At 47.4% G+C, this 12,570-nt stretch overlaps 1 protein-coding gene across 7 annotated transcripts in view; it reads right to left on the bottom strand.

Moving 5' to 3' along the window:
• The window catches only part of PRRC2B (proline rich coiled-coil 2B), a 46,266-nt gene extending 33,965 nt beyond the window's left edge, over window positions 1-12,301 (bottom strand). For 6 of the 7 annotated variants that reach the window (XR_009419788.1, XM_059486497.1, XM_059486502.1 and 3 more), the window contains exon 1: window positions 12,099-12,289. The gene's annotated coding sequence lies outside the window, so the exon portion shown is untranslated. Of the gene's footprint in view, window positions 1-12,098 lie in introns of all 7 variants that reach the window. The other variant, XM_059486499.1, reaches the window with a different exon arrangement.
• Between the last annotated feature and the right edge of the window lie 269 nt (window positions 12,302-12,570).

Raw genomic sequence — 12,570 nt, 5'->3', positions numbered from 1 at the left:
ATATTTCAATCTGATCTTTGCTGGCATAACATGCTGTGAGTAACACCCATCATGCAGGCAGTCTCCTTAGTTTGACTTTTTGGCTCTCAGAGCCTGGGATAAAGTTGAAACATGTAGTGCTTACACTGTACATCAAAAGTTGATGTCGGAAAAGACACTTTGCTTACTTTCAATGGACCTATCTTATATTTTTTTAAAGCATCATTCTGTTCTAAATTCTCTCAAATCTAGGAGCTTCATCTAACCTTTTCTCACATAATTTAGATTTCCAGATTTTTTGTTTTAAAGCCTCTACTTCAAGCCCAAAACTGCTGGCAGTTTCATTTCACCATCTGTTAGGGTAAAATGAAACCATTCTAGGGTTTCAACTCTATGTTGGGAGTAACAAAACACTATATACATGTGTGTGTGTATATATACACACATACACATAACTCTGATCTTCCCACACCTCACACTTTCTGAAACTCACCCAGCTGAAAGCCTTTTCCAACAGAGACAGCAATCACTCTTTCTGAAAGAAACTGTAACTGACCAAAGGCTACAACTCCCAGCAGCAATGCCTTATCAAACACGATTTGCAGGTAAGAGGATTAGTCCATCACACATTATGTACAAATTAAAGCACAGACTGTGAACATGCTGGACAGAGCCAGACTGGGAATTCAGTGCCAACTGTAACTGGCCCAGTAAAGCCCATCCAAAGCTGCTGCTGGGGCAGGTGTCTGACCAATAAGCCTGGCACTACACAGCATTTGTTCTTGCACTGCAGGATTTAACCATGGCTATCAGGAGCAAGAAGCCATGGACTGTGCTAGGTGCTCAGGGAGAGAGAAAGAAAAGTGGATACACAGGATGCTCAGGAAAAACACCCTGAGAAGCCCCTCACATCATTTCTGGACCATCACACGGGGCTGCAGCACGAAGGCTTTGTGGGGGCAACCGGGCTGTCTGGCAGCCTTGAGGCACCTCTTCCTGCAGAGCAGCAAACAGATCTTTGGCTCCAGTCTGGTTCATCTTTGCTCAGATGGCCACTATGTGCCAAAGAAAACAAGAGCTCCTCCCTCACTTGCCCATTTGCACTGTATTTTATTAGTAGGACAGACATAAGAGAGAGGGAGAAAACACACTGATTAGCATACACTTGGCAGGAAAGCACAAGTTGGACTGAGAACAATGAGCTTTTTGAAGGGGCAGAGCTGTGGGGAGCCCCAGAGCAGAACAAAGAGCAGAGGGTGCTGTGCTGGCAAGAGCACAACCACCTGCTTTTACAGGTATATTGAGCCTGGCTCACAGCCTATCCACACCATGTCAACCCTGTACCAACCTCACAATAAAAGCAGTAAAATCTACTCTGAAGTTTAGAAAGCTCAAACCAAACAAAATTAGAAGGTGTTTAAAAATAACCCAACAGCAACAAACCACCTACTCAGATCAGATTGAGGAGTTATCTGGTTAACAGAAAAGCCATGAGTTCCTGAAAGTCAGTGTGCAAACAGCACACAGGGCAATGCTGCCAAAGAGAAACCCTGACAACAGTTATGTAAGCAGGTCTCAGCTGCCTCTTGATTACATCTCCTATCATTAAAAGGATTCAGGAAGAATAAACAACCACTGCACAGCAGAGGAGCTGAGGACATGTGGGATAAAGCCCCTTGTCAAACTTCCTGGGACAGACAAAACTGCTGTCTGGATAAATGAAATTTACTTTCAACTCCTTCAATGCTCTGAAGATGTGAAACACAGCTTTGCTCATGTGTTATGTGTGTGCTCCAAAGGGAAAAGGAGACCATGGAGAGGTGAAGCAATTTCCACAGTCACTGTGCAGAGGCTGCAGCAGCACTGAGCTGGGTCAGAGCTGCTGGACTGGCAGGACCTTGCTGCCTGTCCCTCCTGCAGATCCCAGCCACTCCAAGGGTGTTACCAGCCAGGGAGATCACTCAGCACCCAGCTCACCCACAGCACTTCAAAGAGGCCACAGAGCTTCCAAGGCCGGCACAACACTGCACTATCTTCCCATCAAACAGTTAAACAGGGAATCCAGGTAGGGATCATAAGGACCTTCCAGTCTTGAAGAGCAAAGCCATTTCTGATAAAAATCGTGGTTCATTTAGAACTGAACTGCCAGCCTGCATGCTCATTATTAGCAGAGCTGGAACTAGAAGGCTCATGCTGATGCTGACAAGTGAAAACTGACAGCCTTGGCAGAGCCTCTGACCTGTGCTCAGGGTTCCCGTGCCCAACAGCTGACCCTGAAGAAAGCAATATCCCGTTACAGAGAAATCATAAAAAATCAATCACCAGCATTTCTGCAAGGTTTCTCTCTGGGTTTATAGAGGTCTGTGGGGGAAGGCTTGCTATCAGTTTCAGCATGGAGAGTAGCTCTTCTCATTTTCCTACTACAGCCAGGGACAGCATCAGCAAAACAGTGTCTGAGCAATCATAAAATACTGCAGCATGACCAGTTCCCTTCGAGATCCCAGGATACAAACAACTGCACTGAAGCACTTGGGCAGAGAGCTCCAGTGCCCAGGCATAGTCATGTCCACATCACACTACCCTGGATCCAATTTTTGGGTATTGACCATGTTTAACTGCCTTTTAAAGGGGGAAATTCTAACCCAGAAAGCAACAATGACATTTTAATGTCTTTAAGACATTAGACTTACAAGCATGCAAGTCTTGTAGCTACAGCCTGTCCTGCAAAAAAATGTGAAAACCTGAAGTTACTGGCACTGGTAAGAACTGGAAACCCCTGAGCTGAAAACACAGCCAAACACAGGGACTCCTGACAAACAGGATTGTCTGCAAAGCTCTTTGCAAATCTATGTATGCAGGAGGCTGGGCTGCTGGTGTTTTATTCACAAGACTTCAATGGAGCTTGAGTATCTGGAAGTCAGCCAGCCTTAGCTGAGCAGGGCAAACAGATTTATGAAAGGTAACACACATACTAGAAGGAATCATTGCAGCTACTCACACACCACTGAGCTCTACACTGAGCACAGTCCTGACTACTGCAGATCCTCACTCCTTGCTCACTTCACAGCAACACAAAAAACAACAGAATGAGATTAATAGGGAAAATGTTTTTCTTCACAAGCAGAATAATTTCTGATGCAATTTTATACAAATTGTTCAGAACTCACAGGTTGGAAAAGCTAAACGGTACTTTCAGAATAAAAAAGTGTCTGGAGTTAGGTTAAACTGAAATACATTGTGGTTCCTAAAGTTACCAGCAATGTGAAACCTTCTAAAAAACCCAGTATAGTTTTACAGGAGATTAATGATGTTCACTCTTCTTTAAATACACAGAGAGGTCAATTTTACTTGTACTTCCATAGCTGGACATTCAGCTGTCAACACAGAGATACCACTACCTCTGGAACACGTCCCACCAAGAACCACCTATTTGTGAAACACTCAGCACCTGCCTCAGCAATGAAAGACACCACTGGCTGCCCCTGGGAGGGCTCTGGTGAGACACTGTCATCACCTGCCCAGGACTTGCTGTCAGAAGCACTTATATCCTGCTAAAGCCCTGCTTGGGCCATGCAGGGATCAAGAGCCTAGCAAGACAGGGACCAGATGAGCACTCAGCTCCCAGCAGAGATTGCTTAGTAAGGCAGGGAGCAACAGGAGAATATCAGCATCCAAGTACAAAGTCAATGGGATCAATGCAGGAGAGCTGTGCAGCAGGCAGAGGCTGTAGCATGAGGCACAAAAAACCCTCTTGCTCTCATTCTACTGCATCACTTCCAGAGGGAGATGCCAAGATTTGCTGGTACACCTGAAAGGCCCTGCCAAGATCTGGGTGTAACACCAAACACAGTGCCAGAAAACTGCACCAAATCCTGCCAGACAGGGAGAAGCAAGTCAGGAGCCTGCAGTGCAGAGAAGAGATAACAAACCTCCATCACTGAGCTCCTGATTCACAACAGAGACCCTCCTTGCTTAGCTCAAGTCATATTTGGTGATACCAGTTCTTTTAATCCTGCACAATTCCAGCTTCTATCCATCTCCCACAAACCTTGGCTCAAAGAATGAGACCAGGATAGTATGTGCCATGATTTGTTGCAGAGGTTCTGCTGCTAGCCAAGCAACACTGCTGGAAGCTGTCTGCCAGAGCACTTGCCTGCTGTCCAGCCCCATTCTCAGACCTCAAAGCCAAGCCTCCCAGGATTTGAAACATGGAGCAGGACTATGAAGAGCATAGTTCTGGACAGTAGATCTCTCCTAACTCCACACTGTGGAGCTCTACAGACAGTGGTAAAACCTGACAAAAGGGAAGGCAGACAGAAAGGGCATGTCCTGTCTGATGACCTGACCTAATTTTCTCAGTTTTGCCTTCACCAAGCTCACCTGCTGCCCCCTCTTCTGAATGTACCAACAGGTTGGGAATCACAACTCCTGTCAGTGACTCACTGCACACTCTAGAGAAAACAGGTCTTTGCAATGGCAGGTTTGGCCTTAAAATACAGAAGCTTCACCTCTCTGCTAAACAGCTTTTCCAGTGCTGGGAAGGCAGGCAAGGTAAGGGCAGCCAGAGAGGCTGGAATTGTAACTTACTGTAAAACAGATAAAGAAGACTGGAGTCTGCAGAATAGCTCAATTGTATTTACACAAAAACATTAATGAGTTCTGTGCTCCTTTCTGTGCAGGCTGGACAGACAATACCACACCCTGGAAAGGAGCCCTGACCTCCAGTAATTGAGGATGCAGACAAAGAAATAGTTCATCCTGAGTATGCAAGACTATGGCACAGAGCAAAAAAAACCCAGTCAGAAGGCTGGTGCACAGCCCACAGAAAGTACTTATGACATCCTGTGCTCATGAAACTCCCCCTCTTTTTCAAACAACAGAAAACCCAAGGTGTGCAGGTAATTCTTCCCTTGAAAGAAGTGTCTGCCCACCAAAGAAACAGCCAGTTTCACCCATCTGCCCCACCATGCTGCAGAGAAGGAACTGACCCACTGGTGCCAGCTTGTCAGGAAGGTATAACCCCATCTCCAACCCAAGAGGAAGTGCTGCAGGGCTTTCATATCCTGAAGCAGGAAGGTGTCTCATGTGGAACAACCTGGAGGCACCAGCTACCAACATTACACTCCTTACTCTCACATCCAGGCCCAGAAGATGTTAAAGGAGACAAAGCTCAGCACAAATTGAAGTTAAAAAGTAAAAGTTATTTCTTTGCTGTTACATATTTCAGAGGCAAAACCCAGGGAGGACAAACAGCTCAGTTCAACAAGGATCACCTGTGGCTTCAACAGACCCAGATCCCAACCTCTGGTACAAGAGAAAAGGGAAGCAACCTCGTGATCTGCACAAGCTGCCTGCCCAACAAGGCTCACATCCAAGTGCAAACCTGTACCCTTCAGAGCTTTACTTTCACTCTGCCTCCCCTACAACCAAGGAGCAGAGTTGAAACACACAACCCTCAGCCTCCAACATAGATTCTGCCTTCCACCCTGCCCTGCTGAGCTCTCAGTGTCCAGGGGGAACACACAGACACATCCTGCTCCCTCAACACCAAACAGGGAGCCTGATGAGGAGCAAGCATTTTAATCCAAATACAAAGGAAATACCTGGCATAATGCTCTGTTGGCAAAACTTGTTCAGAAAGCTCCTGGCAACATTCAGCTGAACTGTAAGGTAAATTGGGCATTTAGGTATCTGAGCAACAATAACCGACTGTGAGTAGCTGGTGGGGATCTCCTGATGGGTAACAGGACTGGCACTATCAGTCCAAGTCAGAGAACAGTTTACTCAACTAAGACTGTAGACAGGAAGAAGTCCCACAACTCAGGTGCCTGCTTCAGCCACCCAAACCCCAGAGAAAATGTCAAACAAGAAGGAAATGCAGTGCAGCAGCACCTGCCATGTCCAGAACACTCCCTTCCAGTGGAAAAGGCTGTCCATTGGCACAGAAAGTGCACCCAGTCCTGCCCACTGCTCCCGAGGAGCCCACGAGGGCAGGACGCACCCACACAAGCACAAACTGTTCTCAGGCACTGCACAACACCTTAGGTCTGATAGGTGGAAGCAAAGACTCTTCCCTCACTAAAAATAAATACCACTACATGTAAAGGTTGTGAAAGGCCCTGAGTCCTGATACTTCTGCCTACACAGACCTTTAAAAGTCATCACAGCCCCGATACCCATATAACCAGGTGAGACACAGCAAGAGCAGCACACATGAAATACCTGTGCTGCAAGCAGCTTATCTTGCAGAGCACAACCCATCCAAGGCCACCACTGGCCACTGGAGAATCCTTCTCTTTAAGCATTTCACAATTCCTTCACCGGGTCCCAAGCTCAGCAACTGACTGCATCTCTCAGCAGTGAACATAAATTTGAACATAAATTGCCACTAAGCAGAGAGCAAAGCAGAGATGTCACAGCTCCAAGAGATGAAATCAGAGCAAAGCTGGCAGTCCTTTGGGTTAACAGTCCTTTTTTCAGGAACAGAAACAGCTCTTTCCACACAAATGCCATCAGCTGTTGAGTAAGCTGCTCTGTTTTCTCTGCAGTCTCAGGAAGGATCACACTGGTATGGGGATGTGGATGTTTACCCTGTGCCTGATGAGCCTCACAACAAAACCTGGACTCTGGCAACACCTCTCCACTCTCAGGTTGTCTGCTGACTTCAGGGCCTCAGCTCAGGTTATGCACAGAAGGTTTTCTTTATGAAGAGAAAAAACCCAATGCTGTTGATCAGCAGGCAGCAAACAAACCCTCACTGCACCAGCAAGGGAGAGGTTCCTTTACACCCCAGCTGAGCACATCCCTCCAGCCCTGCTCCTCCCAAGGCTCTGCTGGGAGCTCCCCTGGCAGGTACATGCTGCAGGGTACAAAGCTGCCCTGGCAAGAGCTGAACAGCTTTTTCTCTATCAGATTTCTCCCAATTTCCACAGCCATCAAGACTGAGGCAGCTGGTTCAAGCCATTAATAAGATGACAAGCAGCCCGGACAAGCCTGCAGATCATAAACACTGCAGAGGCTGAAGCTTCCAAGGAAGTCTTCCTCCAGGTCCCCCAGTCTGAACTGCACTAAGGCAATGCAGCATTGCACAGCAATTCTCCTTACAGGAAGCCTATTCATGGGAGCCATTAGCACCACAAATGAGTGCCAAGGATGTCAGGAGAAACGTGATGGGAAAGGGACACAGGTACAAAGTGGTAAGAAAGCACCTTATGTGTGTTGTGATTCAGTACTCTTAAGAAAGAAGCTTCTTTAGGTTTCCCGGAGAACTGAGCAACTCGGACTCTGCCCAGGACATCTGGACTACTCCGAGCCAGACAGGAAGTGAAAACGTTTCACAGATGCTTTCATTTACATAGATATTTGCAGTGCATAACTGACAAGGTGTGTAAGCGTCATCACTTCTATTTTCCAGATAGGAAAACGACACGGCAGAACTCTGCAGCTCTGCTAAGTGGCAGAGCAAGAAATAGAGCCTTCATCCCTCACTTTGTGGGGCTGAAAAGCACCCTCTGAATCACACGGCCTGCCTGACGCTGTGGGGCCAGCAGCAGCATGAAACCCTGCTCCAGAGAAGTTCTGGGAGGAGCAGGTCCTTGCATGCTGGGATGGGGAATGCTGCAAACACCTCCTACATGAGCAACCCCATACACTGCTTACACTGCAACAGGATCACAGGCTTCATTAGAGACAACACTAAGCTCAGATGAAAAACATTAACACCATAATAACACTCAAGATCACATGAATCTGGTTCTGAATGACGGTTCTTGAAGCTTGGATATTTCAATAAAAGATAAAACCAGAGTTATTATTGTAGCCAAAGAAGGAGAACCTCTTGAAGGTGTCCCTACTCCCCTGCCTGCTTCACAGCCCACTCCAAACTCTGAACAAGATCACTCGAGGCTTTTGTGCAGCCTCCCAGCCCACATACAGGTAGGAAGAGCTGAAGAGCTCACCCCGCAGCAGAACTCTTCCAAAAAAATCACTATATTCCCACACAATAAGTGCCTGGAGGAGGCAAAGTCCCAGTGCAAGCTCTTCAAATCTGTCTCTATTCACTCCTTGGAGCACCATCACGACAATTCCCATCTAAACATCTCAATAGCTACCTGGGAAGGATTCCTCCACCGAACCTCTTCGGTAAGGGTGTTAACAGCACAAATACTCGGTAGTTTACTCCTCTTAAGTAGTTTACTCCTCTTACTCCTACCCACCTGAAATCCGAAGGCTATTGAGGGTGCTCCCAACAGCTGATGGAAGCCTGGCAGACATCTGAGACACTACAGTCCAACAGAGTGGGCCTCTAGACCAGATCCTACAGGTAGTTATCAAGTACTCCCTTTCTTCCCAGTTATTTTTCCCGTAGTTCTTCACACTTAAGCCTGGCTCAGCTGCCCGTTTCAAACCTGGTCATTATCTCTTTTTTTTCACCCAAGGTACGACTTTTCACCAGTCCCCCACAAATTAATACCTGCAGTCTCCTAAAGATGGAACGCTGAGCTCACCCCCCACTTCCACCCCTTATCACCTTCTCAGCCTATTAACACTCTCCTGAAAATTTAAGTGTTGGAATCAAACCACAGACATTGTATTTTGGCTGCAAGTTAAATAACCCCCTGCAAAGCTGCATATACACCTTTTAGCACCTTTGGTCCCCACACACCCCACAGCAAAACAGCACAAGCAGCTTCACAACCAACCAGCGCCACAGGCAATTACAAAACAACACAGGGCTACTAAAGCAGCTCCAGTCCACTTCGGTTATTGTCCAAATGCTCCCAGATAAAAAAACAGATCAGGATTTAACAGTTATACAGATCAGTATCTGAACAGCTTTGCTCTGAAATAAACAGCTCATAAGCTCCAACTGCTCTGTTACTTTTGCACCAGAAGTACACGTGCAGGCAGGGAACATCCTGAATTCTAGTACAACTTACTAATAGAACATGAGCCCAATAAATGTTTCAGCGACACTGGATATAATGCAATGTCCTGCTTTAGCCCCATTTTATCCTTCTGGGGGAAGGAAAAACTCTTTAACCAACCCAGATGTGTGCAAAACCCACCCTCGGAGGTGGTAACAAAGTCACTTAATTTCAGAAGTTAGAAAAGGCTGTTCTGTGATGGAGAGCTGCAGCTCCCCAGCCTTTACCTGCTCTCTGTGCTCTCACCTCATTGTCTGATACCTGACAGAAGCATCCTTCTATTTCTTCTGCTCCAAATGAGACATTAGTGATAAGGAGCTGTGAAATTATCTATCAATCAGGAGAATGAGTCAGTGACACACGAAAAACAAAACCCACTTCACAAGGCAGGATCAGCTTAAGAGCAAAGTCTGATACTGAGACAACAGCTCAGTGCCAAGTTGCAGAATAAATGAGGAATGTAGTAAAAAGAAACAGAGAACCAGAGAGGTCCAGCCCTTGGAATAAACCCTCTCCTAAAGTTACCAACCTGTATCACCAAGTCTCTCCTGCTCGTACTGCTTTTATTCCTGAACTTTGATGTTTTCCAACATGAAAACACACATTTTTAAGTGGAAACACCACAAGAGCAAAATCTCTTTGTAGACTACCATCATACATGGAAAAAAAAAAAAAAAAACCCAAAACAAAAAAACCAAAACCAAAAGGTTTAGTATTATTTTCAGCATTTAAACCTATGCTGACTTGCTCTTAAAAACTGCCACACTTCTGTCCTGTGCCATCACCCAGGCAGGCACACAAACACAGCCTCTAATGCCACCACTACATTCAATAATAAATCAGCCTTTGAAGTCAGGCTTCACACAAAGCTTTATTAAAAGGTTTTATTAAGATGTCACTATAAAGTGAAATAACTTTAATCCAAAATATTTAGCGACATTACTCACTTACTGAAACAAAAATACTTTTAAACCCTGTGTATCCCTTCCAGCATCTTTATGGACTATTTACTCACTCTTCCAGTTTCAGCCAGCTGGCTGAGCTGCCCTTTTAAGCTCTCATGCACACACAGAAAAAAGAAAAAAAGCTCAGAGTGCATCCAAAAAATGCACCGTAAGACCAAAGAAAAAATCTCCGAATTTAGAAAAAACAAGGCACCAAGGCACTATTATGGAAACCCATAGCTAACACGTGGTTTATCTTTTTTTAAAGGTAACTGTCAAATAATATAAAAATTTGTTTTCTCAACAGTGAAGACTGCTGAAAGCATCCTCAAATGTGTGATACCTAGTTTATTCAACCATGCAGAAAAGCATACCAGACTAATGAACAAAAAAAAAGTAATGAACTTGTACTCAAAATTAAGCACAAACTCAAAATATAGCTAATAGCAGATGTACTTACACTGGCTTGCAAAACCAACAAAGCAGCAACTCCAAACAGTATCTGAAATTTTTCTGTGTATGATTTTTATCTGAACTTTTAAATTTTAACAATAAAAACATTATGGATTGTTTACTATAACCCAAAAATATTCTGCTAACCAGAAAAAGCTTCTTAAGCCACAGACCCAAAAGAAACAGCATCACCCACGATGAACCCACAAAGATCTCACGAACCACAGATGAGCTGCTGGTAAAACCTAGGCTCATTTACAATGCTTCACTGGGAATGAAAAATGCATGCAAGTATTTCATATTTTCAGTCAGAAATCCACCTGAAAACATCACTTTCCATCCTCTCTTTAAATTCCACTTTCAGAACATGGCCTTACCTTCCCTACCTCTTCCAGGTGACTTTACTCCCAGTCTCTGGCTCAGAGCACTAGTTTTTGGAACACTGGGATTTCACTACCATTGAACATGGAAAAGGCAAGTACAAAAGTAATGTCCTGGCCTGTTCATATCTGAGAAACCTACTCATCAGGACTTGATTCTCCAAACTTGGGCTCTCCAAAACAGGGACCAGCTATTTATCCATCATGGAAGAGCCTATTCCAGGGGAGGTGTCAAGTGAATCTGTAAAACAAGGTTTAACAAAACCAAAACTTCCATTATAAACCTGGATTCGGTGCTAGAAAGGGTGGGATGCCTTCCCCGCTAGGAGATGATGCAGACACTGCAATGTGCTTACACTTTATACCTGTTCCTAGAAAGAAACAAAACTACTAAATCCTTAAACGTTTATGTTTACTGTACCTTATACCCCAAACACCAGCAACATCAATAAATGAATATTTATCCGATGAGTAGATACTCAATGTCTTTCTCACCCTTTGCACACCCAGAAGACAGAAACCAAACAAAACAACTTTCCTAACAAACCCCGCAATTTCCAGCTCATTCAAGCTCCTTACGGCAGCTCTGACTTCAGAGATCAGGGGGGTTTTTGTAAAGAAAAAACCCTCTAAATTCACAACCAACACACTAAAACCACCCCCTGGAGAAGATGCTCAGCATGTGTCCCAGGACCCGCATTAAGGATTTCCCCAGCTTGCAGCACAGCTGCTCCCACACAAAAATTAGAAACTCCTTCTTGAACAAAAAAAAAAAAAAAAAAAAAAAAAAAAAAGCCCTAAAACATCTTTCCAAACCTACCAAACGAGCTCGCCCAGCGCACAAACTCCATCCTCGCTCCCCCCAGCCCCAGCCGCATTTCGGCCTCAGCGGCCCTTTTGTAGCTCCCGCACAATAACAAACCGGCCGAGCCTTCTGGATGCCACCCCCCCCCCTGTTTTGCTGAGACACACACACACACACGGCGCGACAAAAATATCTTTGTGTCACAATCCAGACGCCGAAAAAAAACAACCTGCCTTTGCGGCGGGGAGCCCTCCGGCCCGGCTGCACCCTCCGGGGAACGCAGCGGGGCGGGGGCGGCTCGGCCCGGCGGCCGGAGCCCGGACAAGGGGCCCCGAGCCCGGGCGGCCCCGCCAGCGCCACCGGGGATGGGCCCGGCCAGGCCCCGCCGCGGCCCCGTCCCCGCAGGGAGAAGGGGGGCGGTTCGCACAATAAACACCGGCGGTATAGAAGCGAGAAACCGGGGCGAGACTCCCCCCAACCCGCCCGGGGGACCCGCCCGAGCCGGGAGGCCGCGGGGTGCCGCAGCCGCTGGCTCCGGCTCCATTTTAGCGCTGCCTCGTCCCACCTTCCCTCTCCCTCCCCTTCCTCCTCCCCCCCCGGCCCCACTCACCGCCCCGAATATCCGCGGCCGCCGCCGCCGCCGGCCCCCGATACCCACCTGTGGTGGTGGCGGGGAGCCGGGGGTGCCTGCGGAGCCGGGTGCGGAGGGACGATGGGCGCGGGGCGCGGCGGATGGCGGCGGATTGCGCGGGGCGGCGGCGGCGGCTGCGGCCGATCCGGGCACTCGCTGCCTCCTCCTCCTCCCCCTCCTCCCGTGCCGGCCCGGCCCCGCCGCGCAGCGCCACCTGCAGGGCGCCGCCGGCAGCGCGGGGGCGGCGCCGAGGGGGCGCTGCCTCAGGGGGACAGGGAGCGGCTGGAGAGGGTCCTGTGAGGGACACCCAGAGGATTTGGGGCTGGAGAGGGCCCTGTGAGGGACACCCAGAGGATTTGGGGCTGGAGAGGGTCCTGTGAGGGACACCCAGAGGATTTGGGGCTGGAGAGGGTCCTGTGAGGGACACACAGAGGATTTGGGGCTGGAGAGG

This window comes from Ammospiza nelsoni, chromosome 20 (genome assembly GCF_027579445.1).
Source record: "Ammospiza nelsoni isolate bAmmNel1 chromosome 20, bAmmNel1.pri, whole genome shotgun sequence".
Lineage (NCBI taxonomy): Eukaryota > Metazoa > Chordata > Aves > Passeriformes > Passerellidae > Ammospiza > Ammospiza nelsoni.
Note: the sequence above shows the minus strand (reverse complement) of the source record. Positions and strands in the feature narration are given on the sequence as shown.